The sequence below is a fragment of the Elephas maximus genome, chromosome 10 (genome assembly GCF_024166365.1).
Source record: "Elephas maximus indicus isolate mEleMax1 chromosome 10, mEleMax1 primary haplotype, whole genome shotgun sequence".
In the NCBI taxonomy this organism is placed as follows: domain Eukaryota; kingdom Metazoa; phylum Chordata; class Mammalia; order Proboscidea; family Elephantidae; genus Elephas; species Elephas maximus.
In genome coordinates, this window is record NC_064828.1 from 81,899,913 (window position 1) to 81,921,607 (window position 21,695).

The 21,695-nt window shown below is 39.6% G+C and overlaps 1 protein-coding gene and 1 long non-coding RNA gene across 3 annotated transcripts in view; one reads left to right on the forward strand and one right to left on the reverse strand.

Moving 5' to 3' along the window:
* SLC39A9 (solute carrier family 39 member 9) overlaps positions 1–21,695 on the forward strand; it is an 89,896-nt gene that overhangs the window by 32,551 nt on the left and 35,650 nt on the right. The window lies entirely within an intron of this gene.
* On the reverse strand, positions 1,783–18,216 carry LOC126083777 (uncharacterized). The gene is made up of 3 exons (XR_007518863.1): positions 17,964–18,216; positions 12,269–12,371; positions 1,783–10,287 (listed from the first exon to the last, which is right to left on the reverse strand). It is a non-coding gene; the product is annotated as an uncharacterized LOC126083777 (long non-coding RNA).

Consider the following 21,695-nt stretch of genomic DNA (forward strand, 5'->3'; position numbering starts at 1 on the left):
TTTGATGAAAGATTCATTAACCTCCCTTTAAAATGTGTCAGCTTCATACATTTGACTGTGATCAGGTTTTCTCTTTTGCATGAGAAACAGAACACATGATTAAATAAGAGCTACTCTGCTCTTACTACAGAAAACACATAAAGTGTAAAGAGCTATTTGTCTTTATCAGAAAAAAGCATATAGTAGAGAGCTATATATGTGAATAGAAGTTAAGAAATTAAAAAGCAATAAAAATAAAAAATGGATCTCCTTAAAAAAAGAAAGAAAGCCAGATTACCTGAAGATTTACTTCAGCCAATACTTTGTCCTGTATAGTAGTGGTGCATGTTAATCTAAAGGAGATGAGCCAACTAATCTCTTCAAAGAGTAAATTGATTTTATTATACTTAATTTAGTGGATGTGTCTGTGACTTAGGAAAGTTACATATCCCAGTAATGGAATGTACTGGAAGGATTCTGGTATGAGGATCCAAGGAGAAAATCAGCCCATTACAATTTGCTGAACGCTATCAGTGCTGTTAGTAGCATAAGAAACATGTCTGATGTGTGGTTGGTTTGTGTACTTTTGCAGCAGGGAGTGTAACATGCAACAGGTCTCAGCTAATGTATTACCAACCAGTACCCAAAATAAAACAGATAAACAACCTAAAAGATCTTTTATGAATGAGTAACATGTATATACAACTTAATGTATTTTGATTAAATAGCTGATTTTTGAGATCTCAGTTTTTGCTAGGTTGAATTTCATGCCCTAGAGCAGAAAGAAGGATAGGTGTGTGAACACTGAATGTCTGAATCCTATTACTAATCTGTGCACTAATCTTGCTATTTGTCATGTGATTATCACTCACTTAAAAAGTTTTTTTGGAGGGGGAGGTCACTAATTCTAGCAAATAAAACCAATAATGTCATTGTATATACTCCAGTAAGTATTTCATGTTTTGTATAAAGTTAAATTCCGTTTAATGATAAGCATCCAGATCTTTTATGAGTATTTCTAAGCCCATTTATTTCAAGCAATATTTAGCATTGCTGTTGATATTTTACTTACTTGTCAGAATCCCACATCAGAGTAAGTGTTACCCCCTTCAAAATGGTAACCTGAGGAAGTTACATACTTACACCAGTGACTGCTCAAAAAATGTTGGAAGTCTTTCTTTAAATTACCAAAGCATGCGCCACATTTTAATGGATATCATCAGTGGCAGCAGAACTCTCCTTGAAAGTAGTTTGGGTTTTAGGAAATAAATAACTTTATCCACTGGCAATCTACTTAATAAGATAGGTGATCAATTCATTCCAAATCATTTTAGATCCAAAGCAGTCGGTACTATGAAGTAGTAAGACAGATTTTCTTATGATCATTAAACTCTGTTCCAAAATCACTTGGATAAAGAAAGCATTGTTGGGATAAAATATAGAAGGATCTTAGCGTTATCTAAATTTTAAGATTCTGTTATACCTCATGAAGTGAAAAATCCTTTGGAAGTTGTCGTACTTAGGCTTGATGTTTAGTTTCAGAGCTTTGGGCACCCAAAGAGTAATTGTCTTGAAAAACTATTTTTTAACTGTTCACAAATAATAGTAAGACTCACACACTTTAATAAGGTGTTAACCAATGCTCTTTTCTGAACCCCTAGCTTAACCTTCCACCGAATTTAGCACATGTATCTGTTATCTGTTAAGGCTGGATTTATAAAGAGGTGTGTGTATAATTTTCTTAAAACCTAAAACTAAAAGATTATATTTAATTCCATGTTTATTTCATCTTTTTGCCTAAGAGATAATTAAATGCCATAACTTTTGAAATGAAATGCCACATTAAAAAGTATAGAAGTGAAGGCCATTTTTTGGCTTTTAACATCTATTCATTGAGTGTCTTCTAGATTTCTTGCCTTTTATTAATAGTAGTTCAGAGGATTTACAATCAAAGGAAAATAGATAAATTAAGAATTGCAGCAGGTGTTGGAAGGCTTTTTCTGTAAAGGGCCAAATTATAAATATTTTAAAGCCCTATAAAAAAAAATTTTTTTTTTTATGGGCTGTATGGCTTCTGTTATGACGACTCAGCTCTATTGTAGCACAAAAGCAGCTAAAGACAGTTCATGAACTAATGAACGGCTGTGTTCCAGTAAAATTTTATTTACAAAATTATGTGGCCAGCTTGAGCTGTAGTTTGCCGGTCCCTGCATAACAATATGGTGAGATAAGACCTATGATAGAGACACATACAATATGCTGTGTATACATACATGAGGAGAGGACACAAAAATCTCAAGAAGGAGGTGACTTCCAAGCTGAGTCTTGAAGGACAAGAAGATGTTATCCAGTAGAAGCTTGAAGCCCATGGATTCATTAACTCGTGCAGAGTGTAGACAGGCTGAGATGGAAGCCCAGTTAAGTGTTAAGTGGGTGCCTTTTTAAAACGTAATCATTCAAATCCTCTCCAGCAGGATCTTTCTAAATAGTGTTCTGAAAATTGTAGCTACTAAAATTCTGCGATTTACTTCACATTGTTGTTCTTCTTAGGTGCCATCCAGTTGGTTCCAACTTGTAGCGACCCTGTGTACAACAGAATGGAGCACTGCCTGGTCCTGTACCATCCTCACAATCGTTATGCTTAAGCCCATTGTTACAGCCACTGTGTCAATCCATCTTACTTCACATGGTAGCTTCTTAACTATCTGTAAATATGGAGAATTGAATCATGGTTTTTTCATATTAAAATGGAAGCATTTACCCAAAATAGATTTGACTTTGGAACAAATCAAATTTTTTATTTCATTCATTTCAAATTCTTGAGACCCTGCTGAACTATTCTTCCAGACCACAAAGAAGACCTCCTTGAGAAACGATGAGTTCTACCATCTCAGCATTGATCATCAGAGTACTGCATTTTGAGTTTATATTTTTACTGAAATATCACATACAGAAAAGTACGTATCATACATACAGGAAAGTATACAGCTCAGTGATTTTAAACATACTCATATAACCATGAGGCTGTACTTCAATTGTCCAGTATCACTGATTCAAGATTCATAGATTACTTTGCTCTTAAACTTAATTGGTTATTTTTATCTCTGATCTTTCAGTCAGTTCTTTGGGTTAAAAGTCATATTGCTAACAATAATTTTGCTTGTGTGAAGGACTGGGTGGACCCATACAACCTGCCCACCTTTTCCTCCAGTGCCTGTCTAGCATTCAGCTCTCTTTTTTTGGCCAGTGTAGCCAAGGCTAAAAACAAGAAATTGCCCAGAAAATGCCCATTATTCCAAAATTATCTTTCTCTGACAGTCTCTCTTCACCTAGAGTAGTGCTTTCAAACTGAGGGTAGCAACTCAGTGGGTCTTGAAGTCAATTTAGTGAGTTGGACTATGACCAGCATTTAAAAAGAGATGGAGGAAGAGAGAAAAAAAGAGAGTAGAAAGCATCAGAGTGCATTTTAACCATTGTAAGGCTAAGTATTGATTTAGTTTTTCATATTGTTGTTATTAGGTACCCTTGAGTCGATTCTGACTGATGGCGACCCCATGTACAACAGAATGAAACACTGACCCTGTGCCATCCTCACAGTCATTATTATGCTTGAGCCCATTGTTGTAGCCACTGTGTCAGTCCATCTCATTGAGGGCCTTCCTCTTTTTCCCTGACCCTGTACTTTACCAAGTACGATGTCCTTCCCCAGAGACCTCCTGATAACATGTCCAAAGTATGTGAAACAAAGTCTCACCATCCTCACTTCTAAGGAGCATCCTGGCTGTACTTCTTCCGAGACAGATTTGTTCGTTTTTTCTGGCAGTCCATGGTATATTCAGTATTCTTCACCAACACCGTAATTCTAAGGCATCAGTTGTTCGGTTTTCTTACTCAGTGTCCAGCTTTTGCATGCATACGAGGCAATTGAAAATACTGTGGCTGGGTCAGGTACACCTTAATCCTCAAAGTGATAGCTTTGCTTTTTAACACTTGAAAGAGGTCTTTTGCAGCAGATTTGCCTGATGCAATGTGTCATTTGATTTCTTGACTGCTGCTTCGATGGTTATTGATTATGGATCCAAGTAAAATGAAATCCTTGACAACTTGAGTATTTTCTCTGTTTGTAACTCCCACCAAATGACTAGGTGAATTGTGCAAATGAGGTGCTTGTGGCCTGCCAAGGGGATTGGATAGCTTGCTAATAATGTAAATAAGGTATATGGCACGCTTGTGGGGGTGGGACCATTCAAATAAGGTGTGTGGAACCCTAACGAGAGGATTGGCCAGTTTTGCTATCCTCCTAGGTTTAAAATGGACCATCCCAGATGTGGGAGGGGAGGATCTCACCACCACCAAGAAAGAAGATCCAGTAGTGGAGTGTGTCTTTTGACCTCGGATCGCTGCATTGAGAAGCTCCTGGAACCAGGTGACCGAGGGACAGAAAGCTGTAACACCAAAGGTGGCGAAGAGCAGTGACAGAGAAATGACGGCAGCAGAACCAGGAGACGTGTCCAGCCCACAGAGCAAGAAAGCTGAGTGCCTTTGGGCAGGAGGCTTGCTGGTGGAGTAGGACACCTCTGGGCACTTGGTGGAGCTAGGTTTGCGGAGCTAGGTTTGATGGAGCAAGAGCTGAGCACCTTTGGGCCGCTGCTTACTATGGGTTCCTCAGCACGCTTATTGGCAGAGCTAGAAGTGCTTTGTAACACTTGCCCAAGCAGGGCAGACGCCAAAGGCCAGAGAGAAGCATGCCTGTGGGCACAGCTGGGAAGAGGCTGTCCTGATGGAAGAACTGTATCCTGAGCATTCCTGAAACTGAATTGTAACCTGTTACTTCCCTAATAAACCCCATAGTTGTGAGTATTGACCGGTGAGTTCTGTGTGGCCGTTGCAATGAATTGTGGAACTCAGCAGAGAAGTAGAGAGTGCTGTGGGAGGAACTGTTGGTTTCAGAATTGGTAAAGATGGTGGAGAGAGGACGCATGTCTGACTTCCATCCCACAGGATTCAGCCCTGAGCTGTTGATCTTGGATCTCCTTTCCCCCTTGTGAAGTTACGAGGAAGTCCCCCGTGCCATTTTTACAGTTGACATCAGAAGCGAGATTCGTTGTGATGGCTCCAGACTCATGGAAGAATGGGACTTCGTAAGAGGAAGAATGAAGGGGTCTGGGAAGTGAAACTTTTGATTCTTAGGTAGATACTTTGGTTGTTGTTACCTGTAATGGCTGAAAGGAAAGTAAGAGATATGCTGCAGTTGAGGGGAGAAGAGTCCCATCAGGAGTGGTCTGGGCAAAAGCCAGGTTGGTTAAACGAGGAGCCCAGGGTCTACTGGTTTCACTGAGCCAGAGGCCTGAGGCCATATGCATATGAATGGGAAGATATTCAAGGGGTGGAGAAGATGAAACAAATGTTTTTAAAAAGGGTTATGTGTTTATTTGAATGTACTGTGGATATTGAATGTTTCTCCTGCCTAGTGTAAAGCAGACCTAAATGTATGGTAGAAATGAATATTGGGTATTATAGTGTCCTAGGGTAAAATCACCACAAAGTTATAGTAAAGCAAGAAGATTTTATTTGGGATATGTTCTAAGAGGCACAAGTGGGAAACGGACAAGCATGCTGCCAGAACTATGTCTGTCTTAGTCTGAGGAATGTTACAAAGTCATGAGTAGACTTTACAAATGGATAAAATCATCAAAAGCTTCACCTTTTCACAGATTGGCTAAGAACTGCTGAATCACCATGACTCTACATTTTGAATTGCTTTTCTTCATAGGCATTGGTACATGTTTCAGTAATGACAGTCAGGAGAGTCTTCAGTGGTCCACCAAACCTTACTATTTACTCAGTGGTAATACCTGTTGCCCTCGAATGGATTCCAACTCATAGCGACCCTGTAGGACAGAGTAGAACTGCCCCATAGGGTTTCCAAGGAGTGGCTGGTGGATTTGAACTGCCAACCTTTTTGTTAGCAGCTGGGCTCTTAAACAATTCTTAATAGAAAAAGATAAGACAGGAAAATATGTGGGCCTTTTGTACTTTAAGTGTTTGTTTATGTGAAAGTTTTCCTAAAAGATGTTTTCCGATATTGTCTTAGCTATTGTTTTTATACCTCTGGGCCCAGTTGACGTGTCCTTGTGAGTCCTTGTTGTGCCAGCTGGGTCACATGCTTTATACTCATGGACAGGGAATACAGGCATGCCTCATTTTATTGTCCTTCGCTTTTTTGCACTTTGCAGATACTGCGTTTTTTACAAATTGAAAGTTTGTGGCAACCCTGGGTTAAGCAAGCCTCTCGGCACCATTTATTTAATAACATATGCTCACTTCATGTCTCTGTGTCACATTTTGGTAGTTCTTGGAATATTTCAAACTTTTTCATTATTGTTTGTTATGGTGATCTGTGATCAGTGAACTTTGATGTTTCTATTGTTTTGGTGTGCCTCAAACCACACCCATATAACACAGCGAACTTAATAAATGTGTGTCCTGACCCACCAACCGGCTGTCCCCTTGCCTTTTCCCCTCTCCTTGTGCCTCCCTATTCCCTGAGACATGACAATATTGAAATTAGGCTAATTAATAACTCTGCAATGGCCTCTAAGTGTTCTAGTGAAAGGAAAAGTTGCACATCTTTCACTTTAAATTAAAAACTAGAGATGATTAAGCTTAGTTAGGAAGGCATGTCCAAAGCCAGGATAGACTGAAAGGTAGGCCTCTTGCACCAAATAGCTATGTTGTGAATGCAAAGGTTAAGTTCTTGAAGGAAATTAAAGTGCTACTCCAGTGAACACACGAATGATTTAAAAAAAAAAAAAAAAAAGCCCTGTTGCTAATTTGAAGAAGGTTTTAATGGTCTGGATAGAAGGTCAAACAAGCCACAATATTCCCTTAAGCCAAAGCCTAATCCAGAGCAAGGCCCCAACTCTGTTTAATTCTGTGAGGGCTGAGAGGGGTGAGAAAACTGCAGAAGGAAAGTTGAATCTAGCAGAGGGGTTGGTTCATGAGGCTTAGGGAAAGAAGCTGTCTCCATAACATAAAAGTGCAAGATGAAGCAGCAAGTTATCCAGGAGATCTAGCCAAGATAATTGATGAAGACGGCTGTACTAAACAACAGATTTTCAATATAGACAAAACAGCCTTGTATTGGTAGAAGATGCCATTTAGGACTTTCATAGCCAGAGAGAAGCCAATGCCTGACTTCAAAGCTTGGGAAGACAGCCTGACTCTTGTTAGAGGCTAGTAGAGCTGGTGACTTGTAAGCTGAAGCCAATGCTCATTTACCATTCTGAAAACCCTAGGGCCCTTAAGAATATGCTAGATCTACTTTGCTTGTACTCTGTAAATGTGACAACAATGCCTGGATGACAGCACATCTGTTTACAGCATGGTTTACTGAATATTTTAAGCAAACTGTTAAGACCTACTACTCAGAAAAAAAGATTCCTTTCAAAATATTACTGCTCATTGACAATGCTCCTGGTCATCCAAGAGCTCTGATGGAGATGTACAAGGAAATTAATGCTGTTTTCATGCCTGCTAATACAACATCCATTCTGCAGCCCATGGATCAAGGAATAATTTCAATTTTCAAATCTTATTATTTAAGAAATACACTTTGTAAGGCTGTAGCTGCCATAGATAGTGATTCCTCTGATAGATCTGGACAAAGTAAATGGAAAACCTTCTGGAAGGGATTCACCATTCTAGATGCCATTAAAAACGTTTGTGATTCATGGGAGGAGGTCAAAATACCAACCTTAACGGAAGTTCGGAAGAAGTTGATTGCAACCCTCATGAATGACTTTGAGGGGTTCAAGACTTCAGTGGAGGAAGTAACTGCAGATGTGACGGAAATACCAAGAGAACTAGAATTAGAAGTGGAGCCTGAAGATGTGACTGAATTGCTGCAATCTCATGATAAAATTTTAACAGATGAGGAGTTGGTTCTTATGGATGAGCAAAGAAAGTGGTTTCTTGAGATGGAATCTACTACTGGTGAAGATGCTGTGAACATTGTGGAAATGACAGCAAAGGATTTAGAATATTACATAGACTTAGTTGATAAAGCAGTGGCAGTGTTTGAGAGGATTGACTCCAATTTTGAAGTTCTACTGTGGGTAAAATGCTATCAAACAGCATTGCATGCTACAGAGAAATCTTTCTTGAAAGGAAGAGTCAATCAGTGTGGCAGACTTCATCATTGTCTTATTTTAAGATGTTGCTATAGCTACCCCAGCCTTCAGTAACCACTGCCTTGATTAGTCAGTAGCTATAAACATCGAGGTAAGACCCTCCACCAGCAAAAAGATAATGCCTCTCTGAAGGCGCAGATGATGGTTAGCATTTTTAGCAATAAAGTATTTTTTAATTGAGATATATACATACATTTTTTTAGACATAATGCTATTGCACACTTAATAGACTACAGTATAGTGTAAACATAATATTTATATATGCACTAGGAAACCAAAAAATTTGTGTGACTTGTTTTATTGCAATATTCGCTTTATTGCAGTGGTCTGGAACTGAACCCATGGTATCTCTGAGGTATACCTGTAATAGCTCCAATTTTAACTCCAAAGTCGCGCTGTTCTTTTGATCAGAGATTGGAGATAACACATCGATGATCAAAACCTGGAATTAGTCAGGATACTAGATAGTGGCCACGGCAGGTTCTTTAAACTCACGGTGCAGGTTTTCTACTGGATACCATCTGGTTCTTCACCAAGATCTTAAGTTCTATCGCATTGCAAAAATGAGCAGAATCCATGTGTGTCAGCATTTTAGCCTGAGCCTTTCTTTTGCCTTTAAGTGTGTAAGACAATAGAAGATGTCTTTTTTATGCCTAATACTATCAGGATGTAGACTAAAAATATTACTATTCCTTGCAATAGAGATCTAGCCCATGTCCTTATTCTTGATGGTAGCCAACCAGATAAATATGGTGTTATTATAACATTCTATGTATATCTTGTTCTACTTCTGTGTTATTTACCCAAATGCAACAAGAGGTATTTACTACAGCACAGACTCCTCTTTCTTGGGCTAATAAAATCTAACGCTATTTTGTTGTCTTATGCCACCTTGGCTAATGAGGTCAGAGATTGCCATTGTGTTTCCATTCCATTAGCAATAGTGATTAATAAATTTCTCACAAAGGTTTCTCCAATTCAGCTGTACCATAAGTAGGAATTAAAGCACTTAGAAATGACTGACCCCACCCTGAGTATTGGACCAATGGGTTTTCTTCTGACTCTCGTTTTACAATGTAACAATTTAACTTTAGTTTTCCAATATTTACTGGCATAATTAGTACGAATATCTAAAGGTAATCCTAAAGTTCCCAAAATGCATTGCCCATGCATTGACCAGGAATCTAAACAAGGTATTGCCCACATAAATTCATTGTCAGTTGGAAACGATCATCTAAACTAGTATAGTTGGATCCACCATACAAAAACATACATTCATAAGGAGCACACAAAGTTTGTCTAGAAGAAACAACCAAGTTTCTATTGGAGAATCATCACAGATAGATAGTCTTCCTAGTTATAATTCTATTTAGATAAGATTTTTCCAGCATTCATTATTGTAATCATGAGGACAAGGTAACTGATTATGGGTTATAATTTCAACTAGCTTGTTATAGCACTTCATACCAATCAACTAAATCTCTTGGAGAATGTCGATATAATTCCATAAATATCCATCCTTATTACACGATTTTTTTTGAAGTAACTAGATGTCACACAATCATTTAACTAGATCTGAGTGATAGTAAAGGATGGTATTAATGGTGTTTGGGTTACAGACAGAGGAGTCCATAACTTTAATTGCACAGGGCAAAACCTTGCTAGAGTTTAGAGTGGGAGGTGGAATTAAGTGATAATTTAACACGAGGGATGCCAAAGGATCAGAGTTTTTTGTTTTAACATTCTTGTTTTAACAGAATGAAGATTTTGATGATAAATCCAACACTGTGTCAAATTACCAGCACTCGCTACAGATTGTGATAATCGAACAAAAACATTTTCGTTCCAAGTAGCTATTCCTCTAACAAATAAAAGAGTAACTAAATTAGCAACATCATTTTAAATCAAAGTTAATATAGATTAGCAAAGTGATAAAGAACAAATAACAAAATATCTAAATTATACTTTTGAGTTACTCATCCAAGGGAGAAGGTCAGTTGGTGGTCTTTTTGGGAGAGCGTCTGAATTTCAACTTCAGTCTTCCTGCAAGTTCAATCATCCAATCAGGAACCTTGGTCTTCTTTAATTGGAAAAGATGTACCCAGAATTTTATACCCTATAATTTTGCAACAAATTCATTTGTTAGTAAAACTAAATAGGGGCCTTCCCGTTTCAGCTCTAAAGAGTCCTTTATTTGGTGCCGTTTCAATATACATAGTCACCAGGTTCTGGGGCATGAAAACCTACATAATTAGGAGAACAAATTTGAGCATAAGCATGTTTAATCACTTTAGCATTGGCTTTAGCATTCTGTCTTAAGCATTGACAATACTTTAACAAACTATTAGAGATCAAATTTGAATCAGGAATTACAGCATTATAAGGAAAATGCATGCTATATCCAGCAATTATTTCAAATAGGTTTAACTTGTGAGGACCAAAAGGCATAGACTGCAGATTCATCAATACAGTTGGAAGCACTTGAGGCCACATTAGTTTTCAAGAAGCAGTAAGCGTAGCTAGCTGAATTTTTATTATTCTGTTTGTTCTTTCAACTAATCCTGAAGATTGTAGATGATATGGACAATGTAATCAATGCAAGTTAGGAAAAATATTACAAAATTGCTGCCAAAATTTGGCCAGTAAAGTGAGAACCTCTGTCAGTACACAGGGTGTGAGGAGTACCCCACATATTTTCTAACAATTTTTTAGCAACAAAGGTTGCAACAGCAATCCGTCAGGGAAGTGCCTCTACCCAATGAGAATATTTGCATATCATAACTAAAACATAGTTTTGAACTGGGGGAAGTTGTATAAAATCCATTTGCCATTCAGTCATGGGTCCTGTAGGAAGAGGTTATCAACCCTGGGGAGTCGAATAGGTTCTTCCTGGGTTAAATTCTTGGCAAATAGTGCAATCTTTCACTACTTCATTCACAGCTTTCCAGAAATGACCCCAGTAATTTTTTTTTTTATTGTTTGTAGAGTCATATCTCTTCCTAAATGATCTTTTTGGTGGAAACAAACTACAGGAACATGTAATTCTTTTGGCAGGACAGAGTTTGATCAGGTTCGATCCAAAGATCTATGGCAGAATTTAGAGTACATCCCCCCCTTTTCCCATATTTGTTGTTCTGAAGGAGATACAGCTTTTCGGTGTAAAGGTAAACTGTGCCACCTAGCATCTGTTGTTTCCTCTGGATCTTCTGTTAATAGTGTAGATAAACCTGATTTGCATCCACAACACACTACAGTTTTTCTCTGTTTCCGTGGGTGTACCCAGGAAGGTAATTGTCTAATCTTGTTCCTTCATACAATGATAGAAGTTTGTACGTTGTATTATATCTGTCATACAAATAATAAGCTGCATCTGCAAAGTTTCCCAAAAAATGTTTATCTAAGAATTCCATTAAATCTTCATCCAATTGTTCTTTAAATTCTACTAGGCAGGCTGCTAACAAAGGTATATGTATTCCCTTAGGAATAACAATCACGTTTCCAGGACCTATCCACAATTCAGTTTCTTTATTAAGATGGCATTCATCTACTCTCCATTCTGTTATTTCAGTTTCAGGGGCTAATTTTTGGTATCTTTTGAATATCCCTGAATTTGGATTCTGAATTAAAAATAGGAATTTTGTAAGCTTTTGTACTTCTAATTTTTGACTTTGTATAAGCTTAGCAAGGGTTGTAGTCTCAGCAGATTGTTTTAATTATCCTTACAGGATTTTTCAGGTGAAGCTGGGCTGGGTTTTTGGGTCTGTCTACCAGCTGCTCTTTTAACTGCAGCATTAGCTATCTCATGCCCAGTTACCTCCTCAGTCCGAGGTTGTTGTTTTGACTGATGTGCTTGTACCTTAAACTACAGCTGTTTCTGAAGGTAACAGTAAAATGTCTAAAAGTTTGGCTACATATTTCACATTTTTAGTGGGAGACCCTCCTGACTTTAAAAATCCCTGCTGTTTCCACAGCATCCCCAAATCATGAACTAACCCGAAGCAATACCTTGGATCTGTGAATATGGTCACATATTGATTTTTTGATAATCTACAAGCTTGGGTAAGAGCCAGTAACTCGGCTTGTTGTGCTGAGGTTACCTGAGGCAAAGGTCCACACTTCTGAGGGAGTAGTCACCACATATCCTTCCTGATATTTGCTTGAAATTTGATTGGTTTTAAATAAGACCGCCTACAAATAAAACTAAAGAAGGGTAGGTCAGAGGAATTTCCTGGAGATTTTCCCTTGGGGTCAAAAGTTGATCTGCCAGATTAAAACAATGCCCCTTCTTCCTCAAGGAAAAAAGTAGCTGGATATAAAGCTTTAATGGCACATATTTGAATATTTGAGGCTGTCAATAATAAGGTTTCATAAGAAGTTAACCTACTGGCAGATAGATGCTGAGTTAAAGTAGAGCTGAGAATAGCAGCTACTGCATGTGAAGCAAATCTAAGTCATTACCCAAAACTGTATATGTACTGTTTTCTATTAATTGAGTGGTCGCTGCTGCTGCCCTTAACCATGGAGGATAAGCACCAGCAACTGGCTCTAACTGAAGACTATAGTATCCTACAGGCCTCTGATGAGCGCCATATTTCTGAGTTAAAACACCACAGCATTCCTTTTTGTTCATTTACATGCAGAGAAAATTTCAAAGCATAATTTGGAAAACTCAAAGAAGGAGTGGTCAAAAGGCCCTGCTGAAGCACATGTTCTACTTCTGCACCTTCTCCAGAAAGGGAAAAAGGAAAAATCACTTCTTTTCTCAGATAGTAATATAAGGGCTGGGCTACCAATGAAAAATTTGGAATCCAATTTCGACGATATCCACAAAGACCTAAAAAAAAAAACCCTGAATTGTTTTTTTGTGGTAGGCAAAGGAAAAGTTAATATAGCTTCTTTTTTTTGAGGAGGGGGGTCTATAGAAATAAGTTTGACTGAAATAAGATGTCCTAAAAATTGTAATTTTTCTTTGGAATCCTTATGCCCTCTAGTGGCTAAATACTGTAATAATAAAATACTGTAACATTATTCTTTTTAAAACTGGAGCAAATCATGAGGTCATCTATATACTGCAGTAACACTGATCTGGGTTTCAGTTTAAATGGAACCAAATCTGAATTCAGTACTTGTGAAAAATAAGTTGGACTTTTGGTCAGCCCTTGTGGGAGAACTCTCCATGTGTATTGTCAGTTTTTCCAGGTGAAAGCAAGTAAGTATTGACTATCCCAGTAAATAGGGATACTAAAGAAAGCACTACAAAGATCTGTAACTGTAAAGCATACAGCATGGCTTCGTACCTGGGCTAAGAGTAAATGAGGATTGGGAACTATAGGGGATCTAGATATTGTAATCTAATTCTTAAATCTTGTACAAATCTCCACCTTTTTTTTTTTTTTACTGGAAAAATAGTATTACAAAGACTAGCATGGTAATTAGATCCTGCTGGTGGAAACCTTGGATAATAGGTTCTAATCCTGCTATAGCTTCAGGCTTTAATCAATATTGAGCTATTTGAGGAAAAGGTTTAGAAGTATCTATTTGCACCTAAATAAGTTTGGCTGACAAGACTTTTCCTGCATTTGTGGTTGTTTTTGCCCTAAATTCAGCGGGTACTTGCTCTAATTCCTTTTCTCCTCCCTGAGCTTGTTCTATAGTTCTCCTTCCCTTAGCCCTTGAATAAAGTATATAGTGTCTTCTGTTTTTCTCTTGGTAGTTGAGTCATCTAATGGAAGAAAGTTTAATTGAATTTCTTCTCTATCAGTAAACTGTATATGTCATTACCATATGGATGATAAAATGCCACCCTAATAGACTAGCTGGGATATCATCACTGAGGAGAAACAGATGTAAATCATCAATAGGTCCTAAAGATACTGGTACTGGCTCTGAATGAGACAAAATTAGTTCTTCATTTCAAACCCCCACAATTTTAGAGTTTCGTTACTCCAAGGCAGGGGTTTTTATAAACATGTGATGTTTATTGCCAACATTGTAGCCCCTTGTCAATAGAAAGGTACAAGGCTCCCCATTTACTTGGAGCATTGTTTCTCCCAGACTGTTAAGAGAAACTGTGGTGAAAAACCCATAAATCATCGGAGCACCATTACTGTGGTGGTAGTGGAGGTACTGAAGGAGTAACACTTTATTTATTCTATAAGTTTTAAACAATCCCTCTTCAAATGGCCAGGCCTTTTATGGTAGTGCAAACCAGCTCGTCTTTGGCCGAGGCTGTCCTTTGGTCAGAACCCTATCATTACTGTACCTACTTTGTAGCTGCTGCAACTGCAAAGCCATTAATTTGGTTTCTTTTTTTTTTTGCTCTCTAGCAGTCAACTTGGAAACCCTGGTGGCGTAGTGGTTAAGTGCTACGGCTGCTAACCAAGAGGTTGGCAGTTCAAATCCTCCAGGCGCTCCTTGGAAGCTCTATGGGGCAGTTCTACTCTGTCCTATAGGGTCGCTATGAGTCGGAATCTCGACTCGACAGCAGTGGGTTTGGTTTGGTTTAGTGGTCAACTTGCTTTCTCTCGTCTTTTCTTCCTGAGTTTGAGCTAATTTGTAAGCCACTATAGCCAATTCTGAAGGATTCACATTTTCTCAATTCAAATTATGTGTTTTCACTAAAGCTACTAGTTCAGGCAACAATCCCCCCCAAAACATACAATTAAATATAGGCCAGTGTTCTTTCGTAACTGCCCTTAAGCCTGAATGGTCTCCAAACAGTTTGAAGAAAAAATCCGTGAAAGTATATACATTTTCTCCCTTTTCTTGTCTACAAGCTTGAATTCTCATCCAGTCAAACTTTTTGGAAAATATTCTTGGAAATGCATTTATTAATTAACTAAGTCCTGAGCTTCATCTCTTAATTCTTTTCCTTTAACTCCAGCTTGTTTAACTAAACTTGCCTTTGGGTCCTTCTGCTTGGCTTCAGCCATTCCTCTAGCTGCTTCTCTTGTAGCATATGCAAAAAATTATATAAATCTGAAGGACATAGCTCATACGTACTAGTTAAGATCGTAAACTCATGTAAAAATTTCTGTGGATTTTCATGTTGTTGTTAGGTACTGTCGAGTCGATTCAGACTCATAGCGACTCTATGTACAACAGAACAAAACACTGCCTGGTCCTGCGCCATCCTTACAATGGTTGTTATGCTTGAGCCCATTGTTGCAGCCACTGTGTCAATCCATCTCATTGAGGGGCTTCCTCTTTTCTGCTGACCCTGTACTTTACCAAGCATGATGTCCTTCTCCAGGGACTGATCCCTCCTGACAACATGTCCAAAGTGTATAAGACGCAGTCTCGCCATCCTTGCTTCTACGGAGCATTCTGGTTGTACTTCTTCCAAGGCAGATTTGTTCGTTCTTTTGGCAGTCCATGGTATATTCAATATTCTTCTCCAACACCACAGTTCAAAGCCATCAATTCTTCTTTGGTCTCCCTTATTCATTGTCCAGGTTTCACACACATATGATGCGATTGAAAATACCATGGCTTGGGTCAGTGCACCTTAGTCTTCAAGGAGATATCTTTGCTTTTCAACACTAAAGAGGTCCTTTCCAGCAGATTTGCCCAGTGCAATGCGTCTTTTGATTTCTCGACTGCTGCTTCCTTGGGTGTTGATTGTGGATCCATGTAAAATGAAATCCTTGGCAACTTCAATCTTTTCTCCGTGTATCATGATGTTGTTTATTGGTCCAGTTGTGAGGATTTTTGTTTTCTTTATGTTGAGGTGTAATCCATACTGAAGGCTGTGGTCTTTGATCTTCATCAGGAAGTGCTTCAAGTCCTCTTCACTTTCAGCAAGCAAGGTTGTTTCATCTGCATATCACAGGTTGTTAACGAGTCTTCCTCCAATCTTGATGCCCCATTCTTCTTCATATAGTACAGCTTCTCGGGTTATTTGCTCAACATACAGATTGAATAAGTATGGTGAAAGGATACAACCCCGATGCACTCCTTTCCTGACTTTGAACCACTCAGTATCCCCTTGTTCTGTCTGGACAACTACCTCTTGATCTATGTAAAGGTTCCTCATGAGCACAATTAAGTGTTCTGGAATTCTCATTCTTCGCAATGTTATTCATAATTTGTTATGATCCACACAGTTGAATGCCTTTGCATAGTCAGTAAAACACAGGCACACATCCTTCTGGTATTCTCTGCTTTCAGCCAGGATCCATCTGACATCAGCAATGATATCCCTGGTTCCACGTCCTCTTCTGAATCCGGCCTGAATTTCTGGCAGTTCCCTGTCGATATACTGCTGCAGCCACTTTTGAATGATCTTCGCAAAAGTTTGCTTGCATGTGATATTAGTAATATTGTTCAATAATTTCTGCATTTGGTTGGATCACCCCTTCTTGGGAATAGGCATAAATATGGACCTCTTCCAGTCAGTTGGCCAGGAAGCTGTCTTCCATATTTCTTGGCATAGATGAGTGAGCACTTTCAGTGCTGCATCCGTTTGTTGAAACATCTCAACTGATATTCCGTCAATTCTGATGGCACTGAAGGAAGAAGACCAAGCTGCACCGAAGGCATTGGTGAAAAACAAAGTTCCAGGAATTGACGGAATATCAGTTGAGCGGATTTTCATGAGGATCAGAAAAATCTTTTACAATTGACTTTAATTCAGATTTAGACTGAAGGTTTACTATTACTTCCACTGGTCCACCTGCTAATTTTGGCGATCTAATTTACCAAAGGCATTAATAGAGGCAGAGACTCAGTTTCCAGTGAATCACTGAAATGAAAAGGTAATTCAGTTAAAAGAGAACTAGAAGTCAAATCAGGATATAAAGAAGCAGATTTTTCCTTTTTCCTATTTTCTTCCTCTGAGTTTTTTCCATCCTTTTTAATACTCATACGGGTTCTATAATCAAATAACACTACCTGATCTTTCTGCAATGCCAAGATCTGTTTTGATTGCTTAGCAATGTTTTCCTGAACCAAAGCAAAAATATTCATTGCTGTCGTCTCAAGGACTCAAAATACCAATTAAAATATACTACCTACTGATTTTGATTTATCTTAGATCCCTTTGCTTGCAACTTACATCTTAAAAAGACTTAGCTGGCCAATTCAAAAGTCCTCCATTTAGGCCATTGTAATGAATCCTTTCCTTTTGTTAACTCATGCCGTTTTGCTAAATACTGAGCTGAATCAAGCCAGAATTCTTTCCCATATAGAAAGTGAGTGCGCTGGATGGTGGGCCATCAGTTTTACTTTTCTCTTGGTTATTTCTGATTTTAAATTTGGAGAGAGGCAAGAGAGAGCTTTCAAAACAGAGCACTATTTTCCAGATTTTCTCTGAGTCACACAAAGAAACCTAACAAGGAATGCTATGGAGTTTGGACAGTGTTTTGCTTGGCCTTCGTTGCACGAGAATTTGCATGCAGGTGGCAGGCAGTCTAATCCTCTAGCCTTTCCTGCAACCACCTTATCCTGTCGTGGAAATCTTTAACACTCGTGATGAGAGCCAGCGACCACCCTAATGGCTTTTGCTGATTGACCTGTGCCTAATGGCTTTTGCTGATTGACCTGAGGCATATAGTGACCCAGAGCTCTTTGAAGATAGAACTACCTCTTTAATGTTTCAGATGCCCAAATCTGGTCAACAAACTGCAATTCACCAAAATAATCACTAGACGTCACTCTTAACCAAATGATCAAGCAAAAACCTAAGCCAGATTCTCCATAATCAATAGTTTTCAAATGATACACTGAACAAAACTTAAGTCGTGAGAGAGACCAAAAAATATAAGCAGTGGCTCATTTTCCAAGAGCACTTACCCCATTAGAAGATAGGACCTCTCTTTGTAGGCTTCTGGTCTGCATTGTAGATCCCCTTGAGGTCGACTGGATTTGTTGCTTCAGATAATACTGTTGTGACTGTACCAATTAATTGCCCTATGGTAATATCACCACAAAATTATAGTAAAGCAAGAAGAAAGATTTTATTCAGTGTATGTTCCAAGAGGCAAAAGTAGGAAATGGGCAAGCATGCTGCCAGAGCTATGTTTGTCCAAGTCTGAGGAATGTTACAGAATCATCCGTGCATATAGACATTACAAGTGGGTAAAGTCATTAAAAGCTTCACCTTTTCACAGGTTCGCTTAAAACTGCTGAATCACCATGATTCTACATTTTTGTCTTTCTTAATAATCATTGGTACAAGTTTCAGTAATGACAGTCAGGAGGGTCTTCATTGATCCAACAAATCTTACTATTTACTAAATGCTAATAGAGAAAGGGAAACCCTGGTGGTGTGGTGGTTAACTGCTACAGCTGCTAACCGAGAGGTTGGCAGTTCAAATTCACCAGGCACTCCTTGGAAACTCTATGGGGCAGTTCTACTCTGTCCTATAGGGTCTCTATGAGTCGGAAGATAAGAGTGTAAAATATGTGGGTTTTTTGTGCTCTAAGTGTTTGTGTATGTGAGAGTTTTCCTAAAAGATGTTTCCAAGATTGTCCTAGCTATTGTTTTTATACCTTGAGGCCCAGTTTATGTGTCCTTGTGAGCCCTTGTTGTTGCAGGTCGGTCACATTCTTTATACTCAAGTACAGTGAATAAAGGTTCCAATTTTAACTCTGAAGTCAAAAGATAACAGAAAGTATGTGATTCTTTCAGCCAGTACTTGATTGAATATGCTAAAAGTTCAAACCAAGTCCAAATTCATTGCCATCAAGTTGATTCCAACTAAGGGGAGCTAGAATTTCCTCAGACCAAACACAGGCTGTTGGTTTGAATGCAGTAGCACTGTGTACAGAGTATGGCGGCCTTAGAAAATCTGAGCCCTACCCAGGAATTTTGCATTTGAAGGATGGACTTGCAAGGGGAAAAAAAAGATGACTGTTCTGCTTTTTGAATTTCGAGTAAGCAGGCAGTTTGCCTTTGGAAGCATTAAGGCAAGAAAAGTCAGTGCCCCTCAGAAGAACCCTCTTCCGGGACTGGAAGTTAAAGCCAGTGAGTAGACAGCCTGGTAATACTTGCCTGTGGTGACCACCTGGGTCCACTCAAGAGTGACAGTGGGGGAGGTGCAGCAATGAAAGGACAGGCTGTTTGGACATACTCCATTGGTGCCTGTTGACCTAGCCCATGGGGGCTAGGGATGAGAGAGAAAGGGCTGGCTTGTTTGAAGTGCAGGGAGTTGTGTGGACTCCTGAGCCATCTATTGACCTAGCCCATGGGGCTAGGAATAAGAGAGAAAGACGGTGCTGCCTGATCTGAAGTGCAGGGAGGGGTGTGTGAACTCCCAAGCCTGTGGCTGGTACTCATTGACCTAGGGGCTAGGGATGAGGTGACCAGAACCTGACTGAAAGAAAAGAAAGTGATACTGTGAGCTGGTGTAGATTGCTGCAATTTGTTGGCTTGCTCTGGACTGGACTTTGCTTGTGGATACAGATGCTCAAAGTTCCAACCGGAGCAGAAGATTGCTCAGATCAAGGAACATGTTTGTTTCTTCAGAGTACAGGTGTGATAGGGATGGGCAATTTAGAAATTGGCTATCAAAATGGAGGGAGATAAAGGCATGAAGTGGCTGGCTTACACACTTTCATGGGTGTGTTTACACTCAAAATGAGGAGACAAGGGAGGATCCCCCTGAATAGTTTCCCCCTTTCCTGGTGGGTCTGGGGAAGAGAGGGTAGGGGAACATGCTGATAGGATTATATGACTCAGCTGTGAGTAATGATTGTTAACAGGGTTAATTGTGATTGTAAAAACTCATTGTAGAAGCTGGAACTGTGAAAGAATGGACTAAAGGGGAGGCACTGCTGGACTGGAGTACAGTGGCTGAACCTGATGTCCCTTAAAGGTTTTGCCATGCTGATCCCTTGTGAGGCTGAGAGCAATTTTATCAGAGGCCAGAAATGGTGAAACCCAGATGACTTTTGGAGAACCTGACCAGGTCAGATGGATATCTGCAGCAGACCTGAATGGCTAGTACCTGAGTAACCTCACCCTTAGGACTCTTTACCCTATTGCAGGACTAATTGTTAATGACTATTTTGGACTGGTAAAATGATTGAGAAGGAGAAGTTAATCCTTCAAGTATGAAAGGGCCAACGGCTAGAACAGCCAGGGGGTGGCCTGTGGTGCATTGAATTACTTAATATGGCCCTTTTAGCCATAATCTTTATAATTCCCACTGAATGACTGGGTGGGACTAGGCAAGTGAGGTGCTTGTGGCCCACCAAGGGGATCAGATTGCTTGCTAATAATGTAAATAAGGTGCATGGCACCTTTATGGGGGTGGGGTCATGCAAATAAGGTGTATGGAACCCTAATGAGAGGATTGGTCAGTTTTGCCATCCCACTAGGCTTAAAATGGGCCATCCCAGAGGTGGGAGGGGAGGATCTCACCACCACCAAGAAAGAAGAGCAAGGAGTGGAGTGCATCTTTTGGACCCAGGATCCTGGCTCTGAGAAGCTCCTGAAACAAGGAGACTGAGAGAGAGAGCTATAACACTGAAGATGGTGAGAAACAGCAGTAGAGAAATGGTGGCAGCAGAACCAGGAGACTGGCAGGAGACAGCCTGGCCTACAGAGTGAGAAAGGCTGCCTGAGTGCCTTTGGGCAGGAGGCTTGCTAGCAGAGCAGAGTAGCGTGCCTCTGGACATTTGGTGGAGCTAGGTTTGCCAACCAACAGAGCCAGAGCTGTGCCTTTGGGTTTATGTTTACTGGTGGAGTGGGTTGCCTCTGGGCACTTATTGGCAGAACTAAAAGATCTTGGTAACGCTTGCTGGAGCAGGGTAGAGGCTGAGAGTCAGATGTGTACCTGTAGGCATGGCTGAGAAGAGGCTGTCTTGATGGAAGAGCCGTATCCTGAGTGTTCCTGAACCTGAATTGTAACCTGTTTCTTCCCTAATAAACCCATAATTGTGAGTATTTTCCAGTGAGTTCTTTGTTGCCATTGCAATGAATTATCAAACTCAACAGAGGAATAGAGAATACTTTGGGAGGGACAGTTGGTGTCAGAATTGGTAAAGATTGCGCAGAGAGGAGGTGTGTCTGACTCTTCCACCCCATAGGAATCAGCCTTGGGCTGTTGATCTTGATTCTCCTTCCCCCTTGTGAAGTTAGAGGAGGTCAGACGCCAACCCTGTGCCATTTTTACAGTTTATCCTGATGTTGCTTATTGGTCCAGTTGTGAGGATTTTTGTTTTCTTTATGTTGAGGTGTAATCCATACTGAAGGCTGTAGTCTTTGAGCTTCATCATTAAGCGCTTCAAGTCCTCTTCACTTTCAGCAAGCAAGATTGTGTTATCTGCATATTGCAGGTTGTTAATGAGTTTTCCTCCAATCCTGATGCCTCGTTCTTCTTCATATAGTCCAGCTTCTCAGATTATTTGCTCAGCATGCAGACTGCATAATGGTGAAAGGATATAGCCCTGATGCACACCTTTCCTGATTTTAAACCACACCGTATCGCCTTGTTCTGTTCTAATGACTGCCTCTTGGTCTGTGTACAGTTTTTCATGTATGTATGTATTTACTAGGAGTCCCTAGGTGATGCAGATGGT